We start from the raw sequence: 13,639 nt of genomic DNA, 5'->3' as shown, positions 1-13,639 counted from the left end.
ATGTATTAAAAAATAAGAAAGTAATTTTTCGTGTTATAAATTCTTTTGATATTTTATAGTGAAAATATGACATAACACTATAAATAAGTTAATTACATACAAGGTAATTTTAGAAACTTTCTTTAATGTGATACTTCTCACAAAGTTCAGTAATATATTTGATACTTCTCACATGTGATTTTTTTAAAAATCACTTTGTTTCAATGATTAATTTCACTCTTAAACATCGTATGTGTGGATTTATTTGCTTATCATTATCTGAATAATTTGTTCAGTTAATAAAAAATATTCTTGTGTATATTTTTTTGTGTATGTGTATAGTTCATTCGATTTATTTTTAAAAGTAAATATTGTTCAGTTAATAAAAAAAAATTGTACGCTTTAGTTTTTTTTTTTTTTTAATTGTACCTTAAAAAAATGTTCATGAGGTACCAATGCATACCTTTGAAAAATTATTTTTTTGCTTAAAATAAATCTCTTTATTGAAGAAGACAATTATAATACTCATTAATAATAACTACAAATGACTATCTTATCTACTTAAGATTATACTTAATTATTTTGTACTACAAATTTAGTAAAATATAGTAATTAAGCGTAGATTCAAAAAAAATTAGTTGAATTTTTCTTTAAGTATAATCAACTAAATAGATCGATATATATAATGGATATTTTTCAAGAGAAAAAATAATATCATTTTGGAAATTCTAAAAAATAATTGATGATAAGACATTTATAACTATGTCATGAATAACACATTAGATTTTTATATCATAATCATTCCAAACAAGAATTAAGATATATAGAAATTGGTGAAATTATTTTACTAATTTTAACCATGAATACAAAATACAGTTACTCCAATAATATTAATTAATTGAGGATGTTTCAAAATAAATAAAAGATCACTCAATACTTACTTATCAATTATAATACTTTAAAATAGATGAATTTTATGTATGATACTATATTAAATTAGAATATATTTAGTATATGTAAATAAAGTATAACATAATTAGGATATACATTTTAAAAAAAATATTTTCAAATAATATAGAATTTTCATTTAACTTAAATATATTCAATGTTTAAGTTAAAGGGAAAAAATGTCCAAAAATAAACTAGTTTATAGAGTGAACGTGTCCTTTTACAATTTTGGCCAAATTATGGCCAAATTTTTTATACCCAAAAAGATTTTCCCATTAGGATATACATTTTTAAAAATATTTTCATTTAATATAGAATTTTCTATCGAAGGAGACAATTAAATTCATGTTAATAATATACATAAAAATATGTTTTTAAATATATTTGAAAAATATTTCAATAACGATAATCAAAACTCAAAATACTTTAGAATTGATAAAAATCAACACATTATAGAACTACGTAATTTAATTTTTCAAACATAATAATTACATATGTAGTTTAATTTTTTAAATATTTAGTTTAATTTTTAAATATGTAGTTTTAAATACGTAATTTAATTTTTTAAAACATAATATTTAAATATGTAGTTTAATTTTTTAAAGCATAATAATTAACAAATATCAAAACAACAACATTAATGTGTAACTATCTTGGGTTATTGTGAAATAGGATTGACACTTATGAACCATATGATTTTTAGTATTTCTTTATTATATCAATATCTACCGAGTCTAAAGTATTTTGAATTTTGACTGTTATTATTGAACTATTTTACATTGTATTTAAAAAATCATTAAAATTGAATTTAAAAAATTATTTATATAGGTAATTTAAATTTATTCATATAATAGATACAATAAAATTACTTAATTTTAAAAATTCTTAATCAGTTTCAAAAAAATATTAATTTGAGAGCAAAAATAATTATTGTGACTACAACTATGTATACTTAATATTTTAACATATCATTTAATAGCAAACATTTTTTTAAATATAAAACAACAAATAATACTAATAAAGAAAAATATATGTGTGATGAAACTTTGATCTAGTTCATGTTTAACAAATTTGTGTTGTCATTATCATCAGAGAAATATGAAGATGTTTGTCTTTCAATTTTTTTTTATAAAAGTTTATTTTGAAATCATAAAGAACTTTCTATATCCTTTCCTAGTTATTATAATTTTCAATGAAGCACCATCAACATTTGTGTTATAATATGATTCATTAATTTTAATGAGTCTTTATTTGTGTATGATGTGATTCATATACGTTCGAGGATATGAAAGTAATCACATAATGGAGGAAACATGATGATAATTTCAGTTTTCTTCATATTTCGCTCACATACATTCTAAGTATAATAAGATAAAATATATATTTATCATTTAACTTTTTTCTAGAAAATTCATGCATAACAACAACTCCTTTAAATAAATAAGAGTAATTGGTTTGTCAACTTGGTGAATTTCATATTTTTAATTTGAGTATTATAGATATAAATTTTTAATATTTAAATTTAGATATAATTTATCTTTTCACGATTAGAAATTATAAAGTAAAATAGATAGCCTACACTTTACTCCTCTTTTGTACTTTTTAATTTTTTTTATCATTAAGAAATAAGAAATGAAAAATAAATAAACAAAAAATAATAAGTAGAAAGGAGGAAATTTAGAAATTGAAATATATATATATTTTTTTATTTTTTTACTACTACTATCATATTTTTAATTTTCTTTTTAGATCTTGAAATTTTCAAGTAAGAAGAGTGGGTGAGACATATGTTTTCTTTGGTGAATTTGTGGTTTCTTTCTCATGTTTAATGATGAAATCATCAATAATTAATCTCATTAATCATTTTCAATGTATTGGAAACATAATTGAAGAATATATTCAATATTTAAGTTAAAGGATAAAAATGTCCAAAAATAAACTAGTTTATGGTGTGAATATATCTTTTTACCATTCTGGCCAAATTATGGCCAAAAAGGATTTTTCCTCAATAATAAATTTCTTATTATAAATTTTACATTTAAACTAAAATTAATAACCGGCTTTTGTCCTTGAGTGGGTGGGGAAACGTTTCTTCAATTAATACTGACTTGAGTACGTACCCCTTTTACATTTATATCTTGGGGTTGCTTATTTATTGCTTGGACAACTACTAGTTATGGGAATATATTTTATTTTATTTTAAAAAAAAAGGAAACTCAGTTGAAAAATATAATTAATACCTTTTTGGTTATGTAATTAAATTACCTGATTTAAATTAAATATAAAAAATAAATACCATATGATTATATGAACCGAAACTCTATAAATACAACACAAATATAGAGAAGTGGTAAGATATTTAAGAGACAGAAAAAAGTATTTCAGATAAATAATCTCATAATTAATTAAAATTATTAAATAGTTTTATTGAAAGAAAACAAACTCTTAATAAACTGATAATAATAATTAATATAAAAGTAAGATAGTACAAATGTTGTTTAGTAATATTAGGTGGAGAATTAATGGTGTTGGACCACCCAATTATTTGCAGCTCATTAACTATGAAATATAACTAACAAGTCACAGGGTGGAGCTAACATGGTTCACATATTTATTTGAACTCTATTAGTTAAAAAAATATATTATTTATATATGATTATTTGTTATATATGTAATATATGTTGAATTTTTTAATTTTTTTTTTATATATTTACATTTTGATATTTTAAATTGTTAAATAAATTTTTTGATTCTATCGCTAATAATATGATCGGTAGCAGGCTGACCTTAATACATGAAATATCCTAAAATATTTAGGAGGTTCAAAATTCAAACTTATGAATTAATAATTAATATAGAGCTTTATTATTTAAAAAAAGACCCCACGACTTCATAGTTCAGATACATGAAGCAATTAATCAAGATTTATTCAGCCTTGACTTTTTGGTCCTCCAACATTTTCACATTAGAACATTTGAATTTGGACAAGTCATGAATGGCGCACTAGATACAAAAGGAAGAAGGAAATAATACCAAATTCTTCCGTCTCAATTTATGTGATATTGTTTGATTTGATATGAAAATTAAGAGAAAAAAAAACTTTTAAAATATATGGTCTAAAAATAAGTCATACATATTTGTATAACTATAAATCATCTCATTAAAGACAAAATGAGCATTTTAAATGAAATTATTATTATTTTTTAAAAAATACTCTATTTATTCCTTTTTAGTTGTTACAATGTACTTTTCGAGAGTCAATTTAACTAAGAGTCTATGTGACATAATTGTTGGGAAGCCAAAATCACTTATTTTGAGAAAAAAAGATGAAAAATTAAGAGTTAGACAAATCAGTAAAACTGCGATTTTTTTTAAAATTCAAATGACCCTACAGGGCCATGATTTATTGAGAATAAAAATAGAAATGACAACAAAAAAGCTAATCTAGAAAGAGAAAGTGGAAAGTGAATCTTCCTCCAAGCTAAGAGAGGTACGACTGAGTGTTCAAATCCTCTCTTGTGAGTAAAGATTAATCAATGTTTGCCTTTGTGCGATGATAGTTTCTCACGAATTCCAATTGCCGCACAAGTGTTAACATATCTTGGACGATTTGGACCTCAAGCATTGGAGCGGATTTGATCTGCTATAGGTATTTCTCTACCACTTCGAGTAACAATTCAAACTTTATCCATCTTTTTAACGATAATGCTCTCATCTTCACTGCTCATCTTCACTTCTCTACTGTGACGGGTGTTTATTTTCATCCTCTATGGTTCGGAAGGTCCAGTTAGCTGTCGGGGACAAGATCCCAAATCGGAGGGAATAGAATCTGGCAATCTAATGTTGAAGCGAGCCACCTCAGTTGAAGTACTGATATCAGGTATACTAACACCATTTAAAATAATTATCCAATTCATTATCTATCCTTCAATGGAATGAATCCCTCAATAGGAATTAATGCCACCATAAAAATCTAGATATTGAGTTAACTTTATCATTCTCAAAAAAAAATAATCTAGATATTGAGCTGGACTATTTCAAATTTGTTATGCTTGGGAAAGACTTCTGATTGAGTTAAACCAAATTCGGCTTAGTTGAGAGTTATGAATGATGCTTTTAAGTCCTGGTTTAGTACCAAATGAACACCTCAAAGCTCTCACCAGATGTAAGGTACTGTCAACCAATCGAAATTTCTTCAAACTTAACTAGACATCGATCCAACCATTTTCTTTGTATCCTTACTTGTAACTCAATAATATAATTTGTGCAATTGATAATGAACCTTTTATCTCTTAACTGGAACTATTTGAATGGTTCATTTGTTTAATTCTCATGACTGGAGTACTGCATTTGTCAAGATTGATAATTTTCTTTCCAGCAGTTGGAACTTCTTGAAATAAACTGAATTCATATGTACCTGCAAAACTAAAAATTAGGTTAGCAAAAAAATCAGCAAGAGTATTTCCCTCCCTTAAGGAGTGTTGTACTCTCACTGTCATGGTACTTCTGATGCTGTTTATATCATTGACTTCCATTGAGACACTCCAAGGAACCTCCCAGATTCCATTCATAATGTTCACCATAGACAGTGAATCTGATTCCACGATGATGTTGGAGAACCTTTTATCTAAGCAGTATTGAAGCCCTTCACAAATAGCCTTAGCCTCAGCCACTGAATTAGATGTATCAACAATTTTAAACCTTTGGCTCCCACTAGATTGCCATCATGATTCCTCACGCAAAAAGCAACAGAGCTAGGACCTGGATTTCCTCTTGATGCACCATCTGTATTACATTTCAACCACTCTACAGGAGGAGGAACCCAACTCACAACTTTACTGTGAAAAACAGGTCTGCATTTTTCCAGTTGAAATATCATTTGAGGCCAATTATTAGGAAAAGATAATACGTTGAACTTTGACCTAATAAACTTGTGAATAGTAGAATTTATAAACCAAATAACCTTGTTACTAGAATATGACCCTCCATGTAAAGTTGTGTTCCTCCTCTTCCATAGAAACCAAAGAATAATGTTAGGCATTGCTTGATACACCATCTTCACTCTACTATTACCTTGGAAATCCCACCATTTATTCATAGTCTGTTTCACCTGTACCCAAGGACCTATCAATCCAGCAGCCCTAGCATAGTAATCCCAAATAAAAGCAGCCTATTCTCCTGATAAGAATAAATGTTCTATTGTTTCCCTCACATGAACTCTACAACAACGGCATAAATCAGAACAATTAGGATCCCAGGAAGATATAAAAGCAGCCACATGAACTCTTTGTGTCCATACCCTCCATCCAAAAAAGGAGATTTTAAAAGGGAGTCCCTCCACCCACAACTTCTAAAAGTCATTAGTGGAGATAGATCTATTTCTAAGGATGTCCCAAGTAGATTTGACAGTGAAATTCCCATTACTAGACTTAGTCCACCAAGGTTTATCTACTTCTTCAGAAAGCCTAATATAACCCATATTAAGTCTAACATGCTCAATAATGTTATTAGGCAAGTGATCCTGCATAATATTGAAGTCCCAACCATCCTCTTTCAAAAAAATATCAATATCTGTAAGAGAAAAACACCCTTGAAATTCAAAAGGTTGGAGATATAGAGGACCTAGATTGGTCCAGTTATCAAACCAAATACTAGAAGTACCTCCCTTTGGTTCCCATCACAACTTTTGCTCAATAATCTCTCTATTCTCTAACATATGTTTCCACAAAGTAGAAGCAATTTTTCTGTTATTGGGAAGAAGCTAAAAGTTTCTGTTTCTTAAAAAGTAGAAGCAGAAGCAGAAAATTATTTTTTTCAAGACTAAATTTTTATTTTTATTTATGTTTTACTAATCAGTTATCATATCTAATAAGTTTGATTAAATTTCATTTGAGAATATCATTTTTATATTTTATATATTAAATTTTTTATTTTACTTGTGTTTATATATTATTATTTTATATTTTATATTTTATATTTTATATTATAACTTTTATATTTATATACCACAAGTGAACTTGTCTGCGCTTCGCACAGTTATAAAAAATGATAAGATACAAATACTTTTATTAAATATTATATAGATGGAAGATGCATTTTATAATATGATTGTTACAATCTTAATCGTTAAAAAATAGTAGGAAAAATATAAATGCAATGCATAATCTTTCAAGTTCTATCGGGACATCCACAACCATAAGCCGATCACAATTTAATAACCTTCATCTTTTTCTTCTAATCAAACTAAATTATGAATATAATAAGGATTGAATAATAACAATATAAGATACACATGTGATCATTTCTACAAAGTCTTATAATATGAAATACCAAATAATATAATATAATAAATATTAATTATTTTAGAAGTTATAATAATAAAAAATTGTTAGAGTAATAAATATAAAAACCATTACGATTTGATTTATGTGTATCGTAGTGCATAAAAATTATGTATATATAATATGTTAACCCTCTTTCTGCTTTGTTAGAATAAAATTTGATTACTTTCATAATTTTAACCTTGTAAAAAGTATAAACAACAACAACAACAACAATAATAATAATAATAAAACAACGTAAAGAAAAGGCCTCACAAAAATTTTCTAGCTTTCATAATTTTTTATTCGTTTATTTTCCTCAAAAAAAAAGTATAACTATATTTCAATTATGATTCACATGAGGTACATTTATATGCAATATGTTGTTAATAGTAATTTGAAAGTAATAGCTTGTTCCTTGCCGACTGCGGGTATTATTGAAATTGTTGATGAAATTTGCTTACCTAAGATGAGGATGAAATACTTATAAATATTTACCGATTTAACTTTTTTTCTCGTTACTTAAATGATAATTGCTATTGCATGACTTATATTATGTCATTAGAACCTCACATTTGAAAGCATAACAATTATAGGAAACTAAATTAGAACTACAATATGATATTCTTATATTTCGAATAGTCCATCACAATTTTGCCTTATTTTGAAAAATGAAATTGGATACCTTATGATTTTTTTCAAGTATTCCAAATTATTGATTCATATTAAAATATGTATAACTTACATAAATACAAAGTGTAAGACCTAAATTACATCCTATCTCTACTCTTTTCTATTTTTATAAAAATCCCTTAAAATACCAGTCATCCGAATACATAAATTACATTTGGATACATTAATTGTGATACATTATAAAATTTGGTTGTTGCGCTTAATATGGAATATTAGCGTAATATTGATTTTCTTTCTGATTAATAAGTTTCAAAGACATTTCATTTAATACTAAGCGTCAACGATCGTTAGTTAGTAATATAACCCAACTAAATGAGTTGAAGTCGAATCTCACAGGGAGTGGTACGTGTTTGAGAATCAAGAGCCAAATACAAATATGTTCCAGTCAATCATTGGTAAAGACATTTACGAATAAAAGCATAATTCAAATTAAAGGGTGACACAAGTGTCAAATATGGGGATTTTGATTGTAATTATCAACTACAACAGCAACAAATAACACTAATTAACAAGTAATGAGACGGGTTCTTGGGATGTGATTGGATTATAGGCTAAGGTAGACGAATGGGTAATCACAATTGATAGTAAATAGTTGTAAATCAGTGACTAAGCTAGACTTTAGTGGGGATAAACTTTCTCTCGAACAATTTACCCCGAATCAAATTGGTTTCTCTCGAACACCAACAAGCAGTAATTAAGAACAGCGTATGCTTAAGTCCATTTATTTTCTCAAGCTGAATGTGTGGAAAAAAGTTTGGGATTCACTCTCTCAAGCTGAACCCATGACAACCCAATACCATCAAATTAGTAATCTTGGTTTTAAAACCTCTCTCTCTCGAGCAAGCCAAAAACACGAAGGTAGAATTGCATTTGCAACTACAACCCTTTAAATTAAACCACAATTACTGATTGAAATCACTTTTAAACAATATTTAAACTATCAATTAACAATATCCATAAGCTAAATCAACCCATAATCACATAATTGGGGTTTTAGCTAGACATCCTAAAATGATAGAAATCGTTGCCAAATTATATTTCCATCAACTGGGTAAGATTAATTTCGTCTTTACAAAGGTCTAAATTGAAGAATCTCAAAGACCCACTTCCAATTTCTCAAAAATGAAAAACTTCAATTCTTCAAAGCTAAGGAAAATATTGTCTCCAAATTCAGAGTTCTCTCTCCAAAACTGATAAGAAATTCTATATTATGAAAACTTGATCCTATATAATGAAACCTGATACTAAACTAAGAATTCAAAAATGTATTTATAGTCGCCAAAAATATGTTGGAAGGACCATTCGGCGCAGTAAGTCGGGATCGCCGATCAACTCGGCGATCTACCCTTTGGTTAGTTCCATCACCTTTCTTCTTTGGCCTTCAACATCCTCAAGTTCTGTAACTTTGGGCGATCCAACACTACATCGCGAAATCGTTCGGCGACATGCCGACTGCTCCTTTCTCTCGCCGACTTAATTTTCTACTTCAAGGCTTAGCACACTAGAACTTTAGGCGAGATAATGGCTACTCGGCGACTAACCCAATGGATTCGGCGATCATCAGACCTTTTTTTCTTCCTTCCTTCAACTGCCTTGTTACTTTATGCCCATTAGTGTCCATGCTTTGTTCCTCCGTCCAAATACCTGGAAAACAAGGATTTTACATCAGTTATTGACACAAAATAAGCATTTGAGGACACTAAATCTATCCAAATAAAGCCCTAAATGAGTCCAAAACGTGGATTCATCAACACCCCTAACTTAAACTTTTGCTTGTCCTCAAGTAAAACTCAAGTTCAACAGTCAAAAAGGATGTCTCAAACAGTGCTACACAAGACTCAATCATGAATGCACACAAAAAGACTCAACCTACTCATGCAAGGATCAATTGTGCACTCAAAGATTCAAGTTGTGACTCACCATTATCAAAGATTCTCAAGTTCACAATACTTGCTTCAATGCAAGTTCAAGCTCAACAAAAGTACTCAAATGCCCTCACACAAAGAATGATTCCATATTCACACACAATGGTTCAACAATTTATATCTCCGGAATCACAATCAACACACTACTAAAAAAATAGTGTTTAACGACGGATTTTAGCCGTCGCAAATAGACATATATCCATCGCTAAACTGTATTTGCGGCGGATTGGCAATGAAATGTTGAACGTTATAATTTTGCTCGTAGCTAACCCCATAGCGATGGAAAAATTGATTTCGTAGCAAGATTAGCGACGATCTAGCGACATACGATATCCGTAGTAAAATGGTAGCGACGAAAAGTTTTGTCGCTAGATTTATATATTTCGTTGCAAATTACATAAATGAATTCGTCGTCCTATAGTTTTACGATGAAATAATTTATCGCTAATCTGTCACAAACTTTTGGCAACCAATTATTATTTGTCGCAATCCGTCACCAATTTTAATTCTTTAACTATTTCCAAAATCCGTCGCAATATTCTGTCATTAAATTTGTCACAGGTATGATTCTTTCTATTCATTTTATTTATTTATTTAAAATATATAGAAAATGTAAATTATTAAACATCCTAATAATTACAAATATTCGTATAACATAAATGTTACTTCATATATACTTATGCACCAAAACATATATTCATCTAATATTAAGTCCAAAACATCTACACCAAGTATCAAGCATCTAGCAATTACTAATGTTTAGAGCTCATAATTGTTACTGCATAATTTGTTTTCCTTTAACAAAAAACAGACATGAAAAACTAATGCTAGGGAGAAGAAATATGGTCATCATCTGAAACAACCTTATTAGGCACCATAGGTGTTGTTGATGATGCGTCACCAATAGGAGTATCAGCTGATTGATGTGATGGTAAAGAAGTTACACCTTGTATGCCTCAAGTAATATAGGAATCATGTGATCAGTCAATGTAGGAATCAATTTCTTCACGAACTCATCCATATTTTCCATCGGTGCAGATTGAGAAACAAATGGTGGTACTAATGATGAAGCATCAAATTGAGAAGAGATACAAAGATTTGGTCCGTAGTAACTTTTTGCTTGAGATCCAAGACCATATATTCTTCTCTTCTTTTCTCCACCTGCAGCTTGATAATATGCGTTACGTTGATCAATATCGACTCAATTTTCTCACATAATAGTTCTTCATATCTTTCCTGCAATAAGTAGAGACATTAAAATTATAATAAAGAATACTAACTATCAGTTTCACCAAATAAAAAGAATATGAATGTCAAAAGTTGATAATTTTATAAATTCTACTTACATGAACAATTCGTGCTCGCTCATCAACAAAAGATTTTCCATCATGACCATGTGTGTGGACGTGCAAATGGAGTTCACTTGGTGTTGGATCTTGACCCTTTTCAATAGCCTACCCAAATTTTTTTTTTAGCCCAGTTATGTTATGAATAATATGATATAATTAGGTAAAGTATTTCAATAAACACAAAAAGTCTATTTGATTTCAGTGAGGAACCCACAATTGAGGCTTCCCCTATGGTAGAAATGATGCTAACAATTCAAATCGTGCCTCTAAAGATGAAGTAGCCAACATTGGTAAGAATTGAGATATCTTTCATAACGTTCTTATGCAGGATTCAGATTCAAAAATCGGTGACACGGGGCCAAAAACTGTCCAGAAATAGTACTTGGTGACAAAGAAAAAGATTCAGATTCAGATTCAAAAATCGAGTTCTATAATAAGAAGTTATTCATATTCAATCTATTGCATTCAATGTCACAAGACAATATGAAATATTAAACTCCCTTATTCTATAAGCAAGACCCATTAAGGCTCTTACAATGAGAAATAGATTCTAAGGCAACTAGCTGTTATAAGCTTGTAGGGGTAGTACTGGTGAAAATTTTCTGAACAATTAATATGTACCTATACTCATGTGTTGGATATTTTTCTTTAAGCCGAGAATTTATCGGAAACAATCTCTTATCTCACAAAGGTATAAATAAAGTCTACGTACATCCTACTCTCTCTTAATTTTACTATATTACGTGCTAGCACTAGCCAAATATCCCGGAAGAATATATCTCCATTTTCTTATGCCATCTTTGTAGATTTCACATCTTTGTACACATTCAGGCAAAGCTTTTACTTGTAAAGTTCAAATCTATCCATTTTTCCCAATAACTTTTTATTTTCTCTAACCAACTATTATAATGTGGGGCTTTCATTTTTAAGTTTTTCCAGTCAACATACAGTTCTAGCTAAAGACATCCATCACCCTATACAATAGGCAAAAGTATATGTCAATTTATCTATTTGATTTTGTTCGCTTTATGTCCAAATTTACTATTAGAGAGAATACAATTAAGAGTTTAAAAATCGAAAGTGTCATCAACAACAATTGTATGTTGCACCCAAAACAGATGCACTACAACAACAATCCCAAAATATAATTGAACAGAAAAAAAGAGGCACTTCTACTAGTTGTGTACTATAGACTTTTAGTAATGACTAGAAGATAAGGAGAATGTATTTTGTCGAGGAATATATATTGCGTGGAATATATACTTACAAGTTTCTTACGATGTTACCCAATGGAGATAGATCCACCTGTATGAGTTCCGACAACAACTTATCTTCCTCCACGATGATTTTTTTTATTTGTTTCTAACTTTGTAACATTCTCAGGAGCTTGCCAGAGCCTCATCCAATTTTCCCACACAATATCAGTTACATATTCGGGATTAGTTTCGTTTTTTTTAATTCTGGAAATAAAATCTCTATATTGTAGTGATGCCTTAATCTCCCATTGTCTTTTCATTGCATTTTCATTAGTTGAAGAGTCCCCATAGAATTCCTTCTGAAATTAGTTTGTAAAGTAATAACATTAATATCATATCTATAAAAAGTTTATCACTTTCTTAAACTCAATTATAATGAAACAACATACCTTGAACTCTCCAAAATAAAAATCTTTTATAGGTTGCGAGACACCTATCCAATTGATTTCATTGGAATCAAGTTCATTTTTGAAAGACTTAGCTATGAAAGTAGAACATTTCGAAGATGTCTCCAATCTATATAAATTTGAGGACAATATTTAAATACATATGCATCTTATTAAAAAAAAATATATTAATGATACTATAAACATGGACTAACCCTGTAGGAGTAAGAATAACAATTGTTCTCCGCTGCCCACGATTATTGGACTCACCTTCACCAATTGTGTTGTTTGAGTAGATGTACCCTCAACTATTTGATTACTCTCATTAGGTATAATAGGAGATGATTCAACAATGGTTGGAATATTATTGTGATTTGTCATTTGAACGGGTGGTGTACTGCTAGGTCCTAGTATTTGAACTTGGTTTGTACGATTAGGCCCACCTATATTGGAACTTGTACCACCTTGTTGAGGATTAACTGTTGTGGGAATAGAAACAATAAGCATTTTTGGAGGAATAACAGAATTACCGCGACCTGAGGATTTTCCTACACAACCTGCACTACCTCGACCTCTGCCTCGAGTCATATCTTCAAAATATGTAAGTATTGTAAGATCAACACTTGTAAAAGATCAATTATTTTTAAATAAAGTTCATCAGTATGCCCAAATGTTACTAAACAGTCTTTTCGAAGTAAAATTTTGCAAATATAAAGTCAAAATAGGGGAGGAAAACTATAATCAACTAAATAATAAGACTAGCAGATATCATTGCAGCTACTA

The sequence above is a fragment of the Solanum verrucosum genome, unplaced genomic scaffold, assembly GCF_900185275.1.
Source record: "Solanum verrucosum unplaced genomic scaffold, falcon-dt-bn FXZP01000038.1, whole genome shotgun sequence".
NCBI lineage: Eukaryota > Viridiplantae > Streptophyta > Magnoliopsida > Solanales > Solanaceae > Solanum > Solanum verrucosum.
The sequence above is the reverse complement of the archived record's forward strand: the minus strand, read 5'-3'. Positions refer to the sequence as shown.